The following is a 16,201-nucleotide window of genomic DNA, read 5'->3' as shown; positions in this document are numbered from 1 at the left end:
AGTATTTCTAAGCAAAAAAACCCTCACTTGAGCCAGAGCCTTTGCAATATAAACAGAGCTAATCTGTACTAGATGAGGCTTTTCTGCTTCAGGACTTTCTTCCCACTCTTCCGAGCCTCTTTCATCCAGCAAAGGGAACAGAAATTGTGGCTTTGGTGACTAGTCTTGGCAAACCAATTCTGCTTGGATTTTGCAAATTCAACTAAACTGCTGGAAGAATCACAATGAACCAGTTTGTCACCAAGCTGTAATGCAAACAAACAACAAAATTGCTATAATAATTAATTGAAATCTGGTGCACTTGTTGAACAGCCCAGAAAGTCAGACCCATTTTCTCGACCCCCCTTTTTTTCCGTGCAGTCACTCAGGAATTGCCCGTGCTGCACTGGTTTAGGGTGTTGTGAGGATTAATACATTCAGGTGTGCTTACGTATCTGGAAATCACGCAGTGTAAACCTGGACGGTGTTACCACCTACAAACATGCTAACTATATTTTTACTGTTATCTAAGTTATTATCACAGGCCCCTAAGTCTGATAGCCAGTATTTAAATATTTACCATGATGAGAAGACACCTGACTGCCAGCTGTCATTCTCCAATGGAACAGGCACGTTTCCACAAACCTTGGTTCTTTTTCCCAACTCCACTGCTAATGATTATTTCTGTTGTCTGGGGGAAGCCCATAACCTCTGTGTATGAACTAGGTCACTAGTTAGACACTGATTTTGTGGGAGCTGGACAACCTTTTACTATGCACTTGGCCACTCCTAACTTAGTCACAGCATGATCCTACTTCATGTCCCGAAGCCTCATTCATGTGAAGAAACCAGTAGAAATGTTTGCAGTGGTAAGTAACACTCAGCCGCAGTTGGAACCGGAGGTACTATGTGCATGCCAAACATTGCATTATTATTATTATTGCTATTGACAGTATAAATGGCAGCGCCATAATGGGACAACAGCATCAGGTCTCAGGGAGGCAGAGGGTAAGGAGACATTAATATGTGCAGTCAACTTACATCTTGCACTATGAAAGTGTGCTGGTATGAGTGGTTCTGACACCTAGAACATAAACCAGATGGCCCCTTTCTTACGCCATATCATGCAAAAAGAGATTTGAATTAATTCATGTAGAAATCATGACAATTCTGTTACTGTTGGAACTCAGTATAGCGGACAGGGTGGCAGTAGATTATGCTGAATTTTTAACTTATAAAATACTAGTGACAGATGTCACTGCCTGTATTCCTTTGTTGCTTCCCATTCTTTCTCCATCCTCTAGTGCCCTTGTGTCCCTTCTCCAGAGCAGTAACTCTGGACTACATTGCTTAAAAACTTATTTAAATAAATTTTTGTGCAGAACTTTCTCTAAATCTGTGTGTAAAGAGAAATCCATCAAACCCAGAAGTGTGTGCCTGAACATAAAAGATGCTGTGGTAAAGGAGATTTCATTTCTCGGTGAACTCCACCTACAGCCCTTTTTGAAATTCCATCCAAAACTCATAAAATTTTACTGGCCATGGGGATTGATGAAATATGCAGGCAACAGTGCCTGCCACAAAGAGTTTGCACCCCGAGTAGTTGAGACTCAGTGGGAGAGAGGAATATCCTCCCCTGCGCTACGTGGAGGCTGAGGCACAGCAGCAAAGGCACTTTGCCCAGGGCTGCTCTGCCCCCACCCCTGAGACCCACTGTCTGCCCAGGAGACGTTCCCTGCTCTGGGGAGGTGTCCGGCAAGGTGCCGGGGTCTCCCCGAGAGCAGGAGCAGCTTTGTGCCAGGGCAGTGCTGGCACAGCCGCCGCGGCTCTGAGCACACCATCCCCGGGCCGCCCGGGTTGTTCGCTGCCGTAATGAGATCCCGGGCTGCTCCCTGATCTCTGCACTTCACACATGCCTCCTCACTCCCATTTTTCAGCGCCTTCTCCACACAGCATGTCTCCTGCCGACACACCCCTGTCAGCTCCTCCATTGTGTGGCCAGCAGCGTCTTTCAGCACATGAGCCTCAGCCAATATGGCTTAAACACATCGATTCGGGGCGGGGGGGCAGCGGGAGGGAAGCCTCCACCCCCAGTGTGTCTGTTTGCGGAGGGGGGGGTCCTTTCTGCCATACAAAAGCACAAGTGGTTTTGTTCAAGCTGGCAGAGGCCGGCTGTGTTGAAGCTCCCTTTCATCAGTGGGTATTAGGCCCAAATCGCTGCCTCTTTGAATATGTACACAGCGCTTTCCATCTCCTGTCACCGGGATGACAGATCTGCCAGGCTCCTCCGGGGCCTGGCACCTGGGGCGCGCCGCGAAGCCGGCTTTTCAGCTAAGAGCACACACAGCATTTTTTCCTTCCCCCCCCCCCCCGCCTTATATATTTTTTTTTTTTCCCATTGGGGAACTTTCTCCTCCGCCTTCCCCTCCATTTCCCCCCCCCGAACCTGAATGAACACTTCTTTCAGTAATGGGTTTTTTCCACCTGGTTGACTTGATGAAAGGTTTATGAGTTGACATTATGTGTGAGAAGAACAAAGCAAGCGCGGGGATGTGTGCGTGCGCGGGGGCGGGGAGCGGGCTCGACAGAGCTGCTGAAAACTTTATTACAAACTAAGAGACGTTGGGAGCAATAAATCAGTTGGATGCTCTCTACAAACGAGCAGAAAACCACCACAGAACAGAATGAGAGTACACAAGGCCATGCTGGGCACCAGCAGGCTCCAGTGAGTTGCACTGGGCTGCTGGAAGAAGGGAGGAGGAAGAGGGGAGGGAGGAAGGGCAGAGGAGAAAGGCTGCTGGGCACTGGTCTCTCACAGGTCCCGCTTCCCCATGCCAGAGCCCTCCAGAGTCCCCATCTCGCAATCACAGTCATAGAAGCAACCGCTCCAAAGGAGGTTTCCAGAGGCGTGAACTGATGCTTCCCCACCCAGCTCAGGGTGCAAAGCAGCGGCGTTAGGAAACAAGGTGCCTTCTGGACAGACACCCCGTATCGACTCGCCTGCACTCTGGAGGTCTGTGCCCCGTCTACCCAGGCACGTCACTGCTCGAATTCTGCCTCTCCCAAGGTGAAAGTTGGCAGCTACTATTTACCAACGTACAGATGAACAACAACAGCTTGCTGTGAGTGTTTAAAAAATACCATACCTAAAACAAACAAACAAAAGAATTTCAGCTGTTGTTTGTTAGGAAACCAGAGTTAACAGGTTTACAGTTATGAAAAGCACCTTTAGAAACACAAGTTAAATGATTTTTACTTTGCATTACAGAGAAGGGGAGGAAGGACCTGAGCTGCTACCAGCTGAGCCTGCAAAACAACCAGGAGGTGCATTGTCACATCAGCTCAAAGGCAAGGCTCGGTAGCTAAGACACGGCACGGCACGACTCTACCACGGCAGGCTGCTTCCCAAACAGCCTGCCTTCCCTCAGCCCCCCACGGTCCGTGCAGACGCGGTCGGCAGGTTGGAGGTTGCGGCGAGGGAAATGACAGCACGTTTCCTACAACGTCACGGGCTGCTCAGTGAGAACCATGCAGCATTCTCCTGATCTCATGTTATATTGGAAGTACCTTAGTTCATCCATTTTTTTTAAAGCATTAGCCTTAGTTCTGCTCTAATTTAGACCTGTGTTAATTAGCACTGTCTCTACTGAGGTGAATAGAGTTTCTTAGGAGGAACAGGTAACAGCTTTCCCCGACTACGCTGAATAAATTGCTCCGAGTATCCCTGTAATGTGAAAAGCAGAGCGGGTCTCACGGCATGAAAGCCTCTGAACCATACAACTGCTGTAGGTCACCCAACCCAAGTGCACGCTTCCATCGCTATTTCTCCTTAGCAATCCCATGCTGTACACAAAGGCAAACATGTTTCTATTTTAAACTCTAATCCAAGGCTACTGCATGCCTTTTGGAGTGCGGATGTCCTGGAAATGTCACTGCAGAGCAGTGTGCTCAAGAGATTAGAGCTGTTCCATTTTGCAAATGACAGCGTACAGTCACAGATGTTACTCTAGCCATGGGGTCAGACACAGTTGCTCAGGCTTAACTTGTTGAATTGCATTAATAAAAAGGAGAAGGGGCAAATGCTGAAAGATCCTGAGCAGCTGTAACTTTGCTCAGGTTAGTATTTCTAAGCCCTTTATCCCAGATAAATAAATTTCCTTTCCCCCGTAACAACCAGCAGCCATTACAAGTTCTAGAGAGATGACTTTAATGACTGAATTCTCAGGCAAAAAGTATGCTTAATATTTCCAGTCTCGTCATGTATGGACCAGCTGAAGAGTCTACACGGTTCACGGCCTTTCCGCAGAGAACTCTGCAATGAAAGTGACAGTCAGGGGGCGCCAAGAAGAATCAAGCAACTAAAGCAGCTCAGCACTGACATTTGCTGAGCCACCTAAAAGCTTCAGAGTAGAGTTGGGTTAAGGGAACTGGTCAAGACCAGAGACATGGCAATGCAGAACTGGTGGGGGATACGTGAGAACTTAAACAGGATGGCCCACGAGCAGATATACATGGATGGTTGGGAACACTGTCACTCGCAGGGTTCAGGTTAATGTGCCATGGCAGCCCTGGGTCTTCAGACCAAGAACTGCAAGACATGAGCAGTTCCGGCCAGGCTGCAGAGCCCCACCTCCAAACGGTGACACGGTGCAGGTTATGACTGAAGGTCACAGGCAAAAAGTAACGTGAGCACAACCTGCTGGAATCCCAGGGGCCTGGTTCTCCCACCAGCGGTCATTTACACTTGGGCACTTCACACAGTGAGCAGCAAACACCAATTGCAAACTAGAAGGAAATCAGGCTGTGTTAACAATATTTCCAGAAGAGACTAATACTACAGGATGCTTCTATTTTTACGTACCTAATTTGAGAGCTTCTGATTTGCAGATAGTGAGAAGTGAGTAGCTTTTACATTTTTAGAAAACCAGGTGCTTTTAAGATGTACCTTTAACATCAAAACCCATTTTAAATCACCACTGAGAATCTTGGCTGGTGTATAATAATGCTTCCAGGCACTTGCTCTGAAAAGCAGCCTGAGCTCTGTCCTAGATCAGCATGCAGTGACACGCATCATTCACACTAATGGACTACTTCTAGCTGTGCTGGGGGAGAGGGAAAGGGAAGGGCTGGGGAAAAAGTGCCGAGATGTACTGGGAAAAAAAAAAGCCAAAATAAAAATCAGGTGCAATTGCAGCTCCAGCCTGCATGCTTGGCGTTAATCATTTGCTCCTTTTCTGTGACTCATATCTGCTCTACACTTTTGCACTGTGAGCAATTCTGGTGCTCTGTAAAAAGCCAAGTATAGATGAGCTTGAATCTATAGCTAGCACCATATTAGCGGGGTTTCTGCCCACCTGCTGCCCAGGGCATGGAGAATCTATCATTTCTTTAGGGTCTGTAGCTGCCTGAGGAAAGCTGGGGGGAAGAAGAGCCATAAATTACCTAGTTACTTAAATTTTTCCAAGCAAAAGTTTGAATCAAGCACATGAGTCAAACGCTGCTCTACCAAACCGACCTGGGTCAGAGGGACTGAAGTTGGCAGGACAGCTTGGGTGGAAGATGATAGGTGTTTGTTCCCTACTGCCCACTGCTGTTTAAGAAGCAGTAGGCAGGCTCTCTGTTCTCTTGTTCCAGCTACAGCTGAGGAGACAACACAATAATCAAAGCTACTTTATGGTACCTCTAATGGAGCAGGGAAGGACTTTCATGGGAGTGACCAGAAGCACATGCAGGATTTGAGACACAGGTATATAAAGAGCAATACACTCCCTATTTTCTCTCTAGAAGTTTCTCACAGAACTATCCACGTAGCACTGACATCTCTCTCCTTCAAGGTATTAATGAATTAAGAGACATTTTTGAGCAAATATTTGGGGGAATGTTTTTTAACCATGTGACATTATTAGCATTGAATTTTCACTGTCATTTTATTGTCTGGCCATTCACTACTGTGAGATCCTTCTGGAACAGAACAACATCATTGTGACATCTGCTCCTCTGTCTCTTTTCTAAATGATGAATACTCTAGTCCAGAGCCACCCCCTCCTTGCCCATCACTCTATTCTGACCAGTAGGCCTGCTCTGGCTCAAGGGTCGATTTTTTGCAGTAATTCATTCCCTCTCTACACCAGAGTTTTGCTAGACACCAGGCCTTGCCTGTCTGTAGGCTGTCGGGGTGACGATCCCAAAGAGGGATGTGATCGCTTTATCCAGACCACTCTGACAAAAATGGGTCCTGTTCTAAAGCATGAAGGAGTTGAAGTCAAGACTAGCACCATGTCCCTCACGTCCTGAAGAGCAGGACTTACACCCTGACAAGCTCTTGATTACGAGCGCTGATTTTTCATTCTCAGACCTGCTTTTCCTTTTCCTTGGTAGCAAATCTGATCCGTGCACTTGCTGACTAATGCTAACAAATCAGGCCAATTGCTGCTTACTGGAATCACCTTTCAATGGGGAGTTGACAGCCAGAACAATGCATCTGTTTGCAGCCTGTGGAGGCTGCGGGGAGCATCTGTCATCAGAGGAGCTACTTGTCAAAAGAGGTTTCAGGCTCTGGCTGATTCTCAGAACAGGGAAAAGAGACATGTACAGACCTATAGCTGGACTGTTGTTTTGTATTGGTGGTGCTTTCATCCTCCCCTTTCTTTGCTTCCCCAGCTGACTTTGTTCTATCAGATGTGGCTTTTAATTATGAGAGTTCTATGTGCCATTAGTGGTTTAACTGAAGGGAAATTGAGCCATATAAATAGCACCATTTTGCTATTCTCTGTTTATATTAAGCTGGATTTCCCTTTTGATATTTATTGAGGGAGATGTGGACCTGTTTGAAGATTCAGTTCAACTAGTTAAGATTTTACTGGAGGAAGGAATTTAGCCACTGAAATTGCCACAGGCAGCATCACAACTAGTTGGGTAGGAAAGAAGCAAGCAGCAACCACTACTTAGGCAAGACAGATGACATCAAAGAGACATTCCACCAGGGGTTTTTTAGCAGTCAGTAAATTATGCGTGTACAAAGTAATAAAGGAAGTGTAATAATGCCTTATTGTTATACGGGCACCTTTCATCCTGAAGGATAGTAGTTTACAAGCTGGAGATCTCAACAGTGGAGTTAGTATTATGTTTTCTCTTGCAGGGCTGAAGTATGATTTACCATTTCAGTCTTAAGCTGATTAAGAAATTACAGTTTGGAGAATATTGTCAATGAAAAACATTGCTGAAAAATTGCATGAAAAATTAACATTTGAAAAAGACACTTTTTATATATTTTTAAAAGGAAAGCATTTTCTTCATGTAGAGAAAATGATATTTTCATTTGAAAATAAGAACAACTAGTTATAGTAAAAGGTGAGGGACAAGTTTTAATTAAATCTTGAGAAACACAAACTCTTTACACTGTAGGTAGCAGTCTATGGTCAGCAGTAAGAGCTTGTCAGATGCAGTAATACTGGGCATCCTATGAGAGCTCAGACAGGTTGTATTTATAAGCAGCAGCTTCGGGAATAAAAAGGGGGAGACCAATGGCATAAGACACTGTACAAAATGCAGAGACAAGGGAAATACTGGTTAAACCCCTAAGAGAAAACTTTTCAGACCGATTCAACGTGGAGTCAGCTCTCTGCAGACACACAGTTCCAGGTCTTATAGGCTTATTCAAATGGAAACCTCCAGAGCAAAGTGCCTGATCCCTAACTCACCTCACTGGAAAACACAAAGTGCTGAGTTAGTGCTACTGGAGACTGGAAGTGCAGTTGTAGGGAATCTGAGTTACTGCACACCAGTCTTTGGATCAAGAAGGTAAGATGCTACAGAACCTGTTGGCTCCCAGAGCAACTCGCAGTGTACATGGAACTCCAAGAAGTGCTGAGTAAGGAATTACAAATGCTTCTCAACACTTCTTACGAGTTACACAGCACTTGTAAGGGTGTGAAAGCAAGACCTGGTGGGAGACTGTTGTCCTCAGCCTTGACTCCTTGTCAAGGTATTGTTTTTTTCCGCTATGATACATAATTTGGAAATACTTGTGCATCCACAAGGTTTACCAAAATAAGCAGGATTTGCACATGCTCAATTGCACCTTAGGCGATGTGGATCCACTAAGAGGTAATTGACCCTAATGCTGAAGGGGATTTTCAGGCTGTCTCATCTATCTCCTGGAAAAGACCTCCTGGCAGGGATATTGCTTCATTAGAAAGCAACCGAGTGTTTTAAGTTCATTTCTATCTTCTGCTAGGCAGAGGTTTATAAGTGCACCTAGAACTGACTAAGACTGCCAGCATACAAACTACATTTATGGCTAAATTATAAATTATGAGACCATGGAAAAAAGGGAAGGGGCTGGCTCCTTTTGTTTTGGTTAAGGCTGTGCAACCACCGCTAGAAAATTCTTTATCTGTAGGGAGTGTTGCTTGTTTGCGTGGTAGCACATCCTCCCAGACAATGCTGCATGTTAAAGGCTGTTCAGAAAGGAGCAGAAAAAAAATGGGTGAAATTAGTCTCTACTGGTTGTTGTCCATTTTCACTGGTAATTAGCTTGGCTACCTCTACCATGTATTATGCAATGTAGATGCAGACTTGATTACTTCTGCCCAGTAATACTCACAAGCAGAGTTAGGTTGCAACATGAGATGAGGAAGTAAAAACTGAAGTTTAATAGAAAGCAACAGACACAGACAAGCAGACATCACCATCTAATGATGTTCGAAGAGCTTCTCTCTTTCAGCTGAATGTCTGTTTGGCCTCTAGGCATTATGAACTGTATCAGTCAAATTCTCTGTGCCACCCCTTGTTTATGAAGAAAGCTACAATTACTCATATTTGACAACTCAGTCCCACAAAGCCTTGTGAAGTTCAAAGCGCTACCCACCTGGTATTTCTATTTTACAAGCATGCAACAACAAAGTATAACTTTGGGAATCTTTCAACCTTTCTTTCCCACATGCTGAAGTATTCTTGTTCGCCCCTCCCTCTCTAGCTTTTATTTCACTCGGTATCACACTGAGAAGACTGAGATAATTCAGATAAGTGGGGGACGAGACAGGAAAGATCTGTTTAGGATCGGTGCTTGATTGAGTTTTAAAAGAAGCATGCCACATTGAATAAATTAGATCCCTGGGAGATTTTAAGTGGCCCAAGTGGCCCACAGGACCCAGGTTCAGGGGTGTTAACCAAGGCCTGAAATGACTTTGAGCAATGCACTCCACTCCAAAGATCGCTCTGGCTTCAGCAGAGCCCCTCTGAATGCAGCCCAGACTGTGCAGACAGCAAAGGCTGGCGCAGAGGTTTATGAGAGCTCCTTTCATACCTCTGCATTATTATAGAGATGTGTGTCTGAAGATGCCACGATTATAATGGAGAATGTTTATTTTGTCTGTAACCCAGCTGGCTGGTTTGCTGTATTTCAAATCTCTTCAAGTAAATAAATGAGGGGACTCTACTTTCCCCTCTACACTGCAGTGTGTATACATGAGTGTTATTTCCTGTATCAGATTCCTGTACAAAAACTGCTGTCAGGCTATTAATAATCTGGAAAAACACCTTGAAACTTGACTCAATGAGGGCACATTGCAAATGGGCTCTAATGGCTTTTATTTCTCATCTCTGTCACCTCAGATCTAATCTGCCATTTTCTCATTTTTTATCCTCTCTGGTCCCCTCAAAAATCATTCAGCAGCTCTTCCCTCAGTGCCAGGCAGAGCAGAGGGGGCCATGTGATGGGGTCAGCAGGCATTTATTAACAGAGAAAGGTCAGGTGTATCATGTACTGCGACGCAGAGTCTTGGGCACACTCCCAGAACAGAGCAAAGGTGAGCGTGCGGCAGCTTCCTGCCACTCCGAGGCCTGGAATCAAAATGCAGAAAGCAAAGGAACATGTAGTCCTGGAGGGAAAATATTCCCACCACCACAAAGAAATCTTACAGAACTCCCCACCCCAAACTCAGCCCTCCCCCCATAACTTTTCATTTTATGGGCCAGTACAGAAGTTTCCTGGATCCTAAGACTTGCTTTTAGCCACAGGGAAAGAATTAGCCAAGACTGTCCCCAAAAGCCAGTAGCAAATCCCTGGATAGTGACATGCTTGCTTTGTGGATTGTTTCTTTTTTTTTTTTTTCTTTAATTAAAAAAAAAGCAGCCTGGAACTGAAACTAGAACTTTTTTTTTTTTTTTTCCCCCCTCCTCTATTTTGGGGCCACTTATTCATCTTCCGTGGAAACAATCTAGGCACCATCAACATTTTAAAGCACGTGTCCCTCTGTTTAAACACGCACTCCTTACGTTGAGTTTGGTGTGGTATATTTGCCTGAAGAAAAAATGCAAATTAAAGGCTACTTAGTTCCTTCTCCTCTGAAAAAACTGAGAGAAAGAATGTGAGAGGACATTGAAAAGCATTATACAGGACTTGTGACCTATTAAGAACTTATGGTCAGACTTTTAAAAGTTGTTCAGATGCTCTGAAGTTCTTAATTAGATATCACTACATTTTTAATTAAATGGTATTCCTAGGTATCTAATTACCTTTAAAATAAATGGACCTCAGGGGGGGTCTAGGGGGAAAAGGCATGAGGCAGTTTCTGACAAAAGTTGTACAGTACATGATTCTCAGAGAGAAGCCACAAGTCCTTTTTTTCCCCTCAACCATCTTGACATTACAATCTGTTTAGGAGTTCCTTCTTTTCTGTTTTATTTGGTTATACAAACATTAATTTAAGGAATATTTCTCAATCCTCCTGTGGGAATCCAACCCAATTTTCAGAGACAATGCATGTGCAAAAATGACTAACATTTCTCTTTGAGGAAGGGAGGAGATTTAAGGCTTTTGACTCAAGGTTGATTTTCTTTCCCCTCCTTTTTCTTCTCCCTCCTTCTTCTAAGTATCTCTTTATTCATCACTTTAATTACCTAATCGTAAATTTCTTTAGGGGGTTACTTAGAAGGAAAATTAGCATCAAAGCTTGGCAGTAAATTCAGGGGCTTTTGGAGCAAGTCCAAGCTGTTTCACCTGTGATTAATTAGATGATTTTTTTCTTTAAGTGCCAGAGGGCTGTTGAGGTCTTTAAGCAGTTACATGACTGCTGGCAGCTCAGGAATTATGATTGATGCATTAGTCTGGCATTTAGGACTTCTGCTTCTTTTTGGTAGTTGCCTGGATAAGCAAGTACATAAGACTGGTGGAAACAAAAGGCTCATTGCTGGCAAGTGCCAGCCCCTGCTCTGATAGAAGAGTGAAGGACCTGGGTACATGTGCTTCTCCACTGCTGGCAGAGTGCTCAACAGGACTAAGGTGAGAGGAAGGGAGAGAGAAAAATGCCTACTGCTCAGATTATATTTGACAGAGTCACAATATCAAGTCATAGCAGTACTTCTTTTCTTTAAAGCTTTCTTTAAGGTATGGGTTTATTCAAGAATGAGAATGAGAGGGAAAGAGAACTAAACCTTTAACCTCAACCCTGGTAACCTTCTGTAAAAAAAAAAAAGACGTACTTAAAAAATGCATTTCTCTTTCACAAAGAACTAATACTCCTTTCCCCTTGCCCCAAAGGGAAAAGAATGAATATCAGTGGGGTGCATTTTTTTCTTAAGCAGAAAACCTTACAAGAAAACCAAGTTCCAAGTCACAGTGATGACTGATCTGGCTCCTCCTTCTGGCTGGAAAGAAAAATCCTGTTGTGTCACCAAAAAAAAAAAGTCAACCCCAAAAACCCCATGTTCTCCATTAAAGTCTTAGCAGAAGTTAGAAGCATCAGCCAACTCTAATCGCTATCCCCATGCAACTCCCACCCATGCCCAGGACAGAGGAGTTCGGAAAAGCATCTCAACTTGTGGGGAGGTAGAGCCCCATGGGCTGTGTCTATACTTTCACTGCTCTAGACACATCTATTTTCTGGGAAATGGAGAAACTTCAGTCACTGATGCTTATTAGTTGGCACATGTGTACTACAGAAAAAGTGTCAGAAGCATTAATGATGCACTTCCAGATTGCTTAATACAGTTAGCTCACCTAATTCACTCTGCATGGCCTCCTGCTGCAAGTAGAGAAGCAATCAGCAGTTAAACAGCTCTAGTCCCTTTATAACTGGCCGCTAGAGAGACGGTGGGGAATAAGACGATGGCTTTATGGTACATTGGTGGCAGGTCAAGAGAGTAAGCTGAGGTAGATGGATGGGAAAGCAGCAAAGAGCCCTTCCGTCAGGAGGAAGAGGCTAGAGAACCCACTGCCAATTAATGACTAAGAGACACCTCCTTCTGTTCTGGCATTAATTTAAACCATTAGGTGTTTGGAGTTTATCTCAGCAGAGTAAAATCATCTTTCAGACAAGATACGTACTTTGCAGGAAACTGTGTGTATGCTCTCAAAAGCTACTCCTGCTGTCATGCATCCTTCCTCCCAAGTGTTCTCAGGACAACAGGATGTCCCTTCCCATCAGGAGACAGCTCCTCATCCTGCTGTGAAGTAGTTAATCTCCATGGGAAGTTCCCAGGCCTCTCACCATCCCTGCTCAGAGAATAATGACATTTGGTGTTTGCAGCCACCTCTTGTTTTTGTCAATGCCCAGCCTGCCTCATCTAACATTTATAGAGTCTGGATTCTCCTCAGATCTCATTGACTATGTGTCAGTCACCACCTGCAGCATGCTGCACTGCAAAACCCAGCCCAGCTCACAGCAGTGACACCCTTCACTACTCATTCTGCTGGATTGTATCTGACTCCAGGAAGGAGGAGGAGGAGGGAGAAAACCACCCTGGCCTGGATGTATATATTCATCTCCTTATGGGCAAGTGCTCTTTGTCGAGGCCTGTGTTCGTCTCGGTGTGTGTGCCCTGAGCAGCGTTCGGATCCAGGTGGATGCCTGTGTTAGGATAAGTGCGTTAGCATCTTTGAGTCTCTGCAGAGTCTACATATCCCTGCACGCATCTTTGGAGAGATTTCTGGCTCCATTCGTCACGTAACAGCCTGAAACGACAGTGCGGCCCAGCTGACAAGACAGACAAGACACATAACTGCCAGACAGCTGACCTACTGGGTAATCTCAAGTAACTTACTTTCCCGTTTGAAAGCATGATGATACTTGTCTGCTTCTGTAAAGAGGCTGACCATCTTATAACAAATGGAAAAGTAAGTCATCAGGAGTGCTCCATGAAGACTGTTTGAGCCACCTCTGGAAGAGACTGTTAAGTCCCCAGACAGACTGGCAGGGGAGCGACCATGTTAGCACGAGCTGAGATCTGAGAGCAGAAATGCAAAATGGCCTAGTGGGAAAGCTGCTAGCCAAGAAATCAGGAGATCTGGGTTCTGTTTTTATCTTTTCCACCAATCTGGTAAATGCTTTTGAGCAAACTACAACTCCTCTGCTTCCCTTACAACTCCTTTTTGTATAAACCACCTAAGCTCACTAGGGGCAGGGACTACTTCTGATTGTATCCGACACAATAAGTTTCAGAACTCAATTGGAGACTCTGGTAACACAGCTAAAAAGTAAAACCTACTAATATTAATCACCACCCACACACTAAGGTGACCTTTACAGCTTAGAATGGGTGCAGATTAGCCATCTACAGTGCAGAGATCCCATAACAGCTTTGCGTACCACGCCGTGGTTTTCACTGCAGGAGCTGAATTCATATAAACGTCTGACCCAAACAATGCTCAAGAAGATACTGTTGCTGAAGATTCAAAGGTGGTAGCTTCAGAAAGCATGTTTGCATGCACCCACACACAGATTCTCTCCTACACCTTTGCTTTTCACAGTTTGTGACAACAGAGATTATTCCTTGCTGGAAGAATGTGGCATTGTTGACATTTTGAAAAAAGCAAAACAGGCCTTTGCTTTGCCTGAACAGCACAGGCTTTCTTGATCAGCTGTCTGAGGTGCCTCATCTGTACAAAGCATTTATACCTGTCTAACATCAAAAAGTAAGGTAAGACAAGTCACTTTGATGCTCCAGAGCACATGCCTAACATGATTACTGCAGAATCTTCCTGGTGATAATAGAATTATGCAAAGGAGGCCTTGACCCATTAATGCTTTTACCTGTCTTAGGATTTCTCTCCCTCTTCCTTCTTTCCTGAGAAGCAGAACTGCTTGCTCAGATATGGCAACTGAACAAAAAGGTGGAATAGGCAAAGTGAAAGAGGTCCCTTCACCTCTCCCCACTCCACCTTACCCCAGTAAGTTACACGCTCCAGCAGTTACAGGTTAAATGACTGGAAACACACTGTCCTGGCAACGCTGTACGACTGGAGATGGGCACGTTCCCACCACAGAGACAGAGACTGCCAGCGGGGAAAGCACCGCACGTGTCGTCACCCCCAGCCCTGCACCTAAGACACCTTGGAGAGAAGGAATGGTTTAAAAAAATGCAATTGCTGCAAACCTCTCTTTCTAATGGAAAGAAGAAAGAGACACCAGGGGTTGCAACAGTTTTACACCAAGTACATGGCCTGGAGTAACACAGTGGTACATCCAGTGTTTGGTGCCCTAAAGCTGGAACTAATATGTCCTGCATCTCAATCACGGAGGAGTGCTTTCAGCATTTGCCTCCATTTTCTAGGAAAAGCAGATGATTTCAGATAAGAAGAGTTTGCTGGCAAGATAGTCTGAGTTTCTCACACACTCAGGGAAGTTACGAGTAAACAGGTTTCAGTATTTCTTGCAGTTTTCTTGATAAAAATGCCTTAACATTGCACAAGACTTGCTTAATATCAGAACACAGAGGTCCAAGCGTATGTAGTTATTTAAAAGCAACGGAACAATAAGAAAGAAAAAGGGATGTTACCCCCCCGCGCCCGTGTCCCGCTTAGACTGAGTTATAGCTGAAAATAAAGCAAAGTCCAGATGATGACAATATAGAAAGCTTGCAGAATCTTAGATTGAGGTATCCTTTGCAGTCAAGGGACTGCAAAGCCTGCCCAGGCTCTTCCTTCCCCCTTTTAACTGCCTTGTCTGTTTAAAATAACGCATGCTAGGGAATGGACTGAGACACTATTATTGAAGCCTTGTTCTGCCAGAGAGTAAACAGAATCCAGTGCACAAATTCTTATCTAAGTTTGTATATACAGCGGGTGATTTTAGGCCAAAAAACTCCTACCAAGAGATCAGCTGACTGTCTTGGCTCAAGTTCAGGTCTGCAAAGGGCTGGCAAAGGGGAAGCATGCTTCCTATGTATTTTGTTTGCTCTAAGAATGGTTCACTGATTCCTACTTGCAATCTGTCCTAAATTGAAAATGTATGATTAGTTTGTTCCAGGAAAGATGAGTCCAACACATTAAGGCTCAGACCTGAATCCAAACTCCAAACTTCCCCAAGCGCAGATATGTTTCCATTTGGAGTTTTGGTCCAAGCTTTTCTCTTGGTTTTTACTCCCGTTGTTTGAGTCGAGTTCCTAAATGTCCCGTCCTAAGTTAGTACCTATTTATGTTAGGCCAAACAAATCACAAGAGACAGTCCTTTTCCCAAAGCTCTCATTATCTAAATTAATAAGTATTATTATATTCCCTGTATGCAGCAAGCAGCATTAGGATACAGTTAAATAAGGTTACACAGTCAGCTTGTTCAAGAGCTGTGCACTAAGGCCAGTTGCTTGACTCTTAAGCTTGGTGCTTTACCTCATTCCTCAAGAGGAAAAGTGCAAGCCCAGATCTGACCATTCCCATGGGTAGGAAAGCCTCTGGAGTATCTATTTGAAACAAAGACTTACTTTCCCATTTTTCCTGTCTAAAATAGAAAAAAGACCAAGACCTTATTCTTGAGCTTCAAGGATCTGTTAATTGGCTCCCTAGTAAAATTACAGAGACTCAGCTGCCTGATAATGATTGTAAATGACAGAGACTATCAGGTTTACCTTGTGATGTCCCTGGGGAGCTTGCAGTTAGTTTAGTCTGAACTCTGCGTCAGCTGTTTGGGTTCCTTTCTTCTCGGCATGTGGTATCTGGACTCAAGCTGCAGTCTTTCAAACCTAATTAGTGTTAGGGGAAAGAGAGAGAGAGAAAAGCCCAAACAACAACAGTCTCCTTCCCTCAACTGACTTTATAACTTACAGGCAGGACCTGATCTATGGAACGTGTTCATGGGCAATTTTTGCTTGGTTTTTTGTTTCTTTTCATGTGTATCAATGCAGCATCTTCAGTTCTGGCTGCAAGAAAACTGAATTTTAGTGTGCTGGAGTCTTGGAACTTTGAGAAGTTCAGCAGAGAATCTCTAAACTCAATAGAGTCCTCATG

General features: G+C 44.4%; 1 protein-coding gene across 1 annotated transcript in view; it reads right to left on the bottom strand.

Moving 5' to 3' along the window:
- KCNU1 (potassium calcium-activated channel subfamily U member 1) overlaps positions 1-16,201 on the bottom strand; it is a 201,110-nt gene that overhangs the window by 132,853 nt on the left and 52,056 nt on the right. The window contains exon 29 of the mRNA XM_074808175.1: positions 15,823-15,936. The gene's annotated coding sequence lies outside the window, so the exon portion shown is untranslated. The remainder of the gene's footprint in view (positions 1-15,822; positions 15,937-16,201) is intronic.

Source organism: Strix aluco, chromosome 28, assembly GCF_031877795.1.
Source record: "Strix aluco isolate bStrAlu1 chromosome 28, bStrAlu1.hap1, whole genome shotgun sequence".
Lineage (NCBI taxonomy): Eukaryota > Metazoa > Chordata > Aves > Strigiformes > Strigidae > Strix > Strix aluco.
Note: the sequence above shows the minus strand (reverse complement) of the source record. Positions and strands in the feature narration are given on the sequence as shown.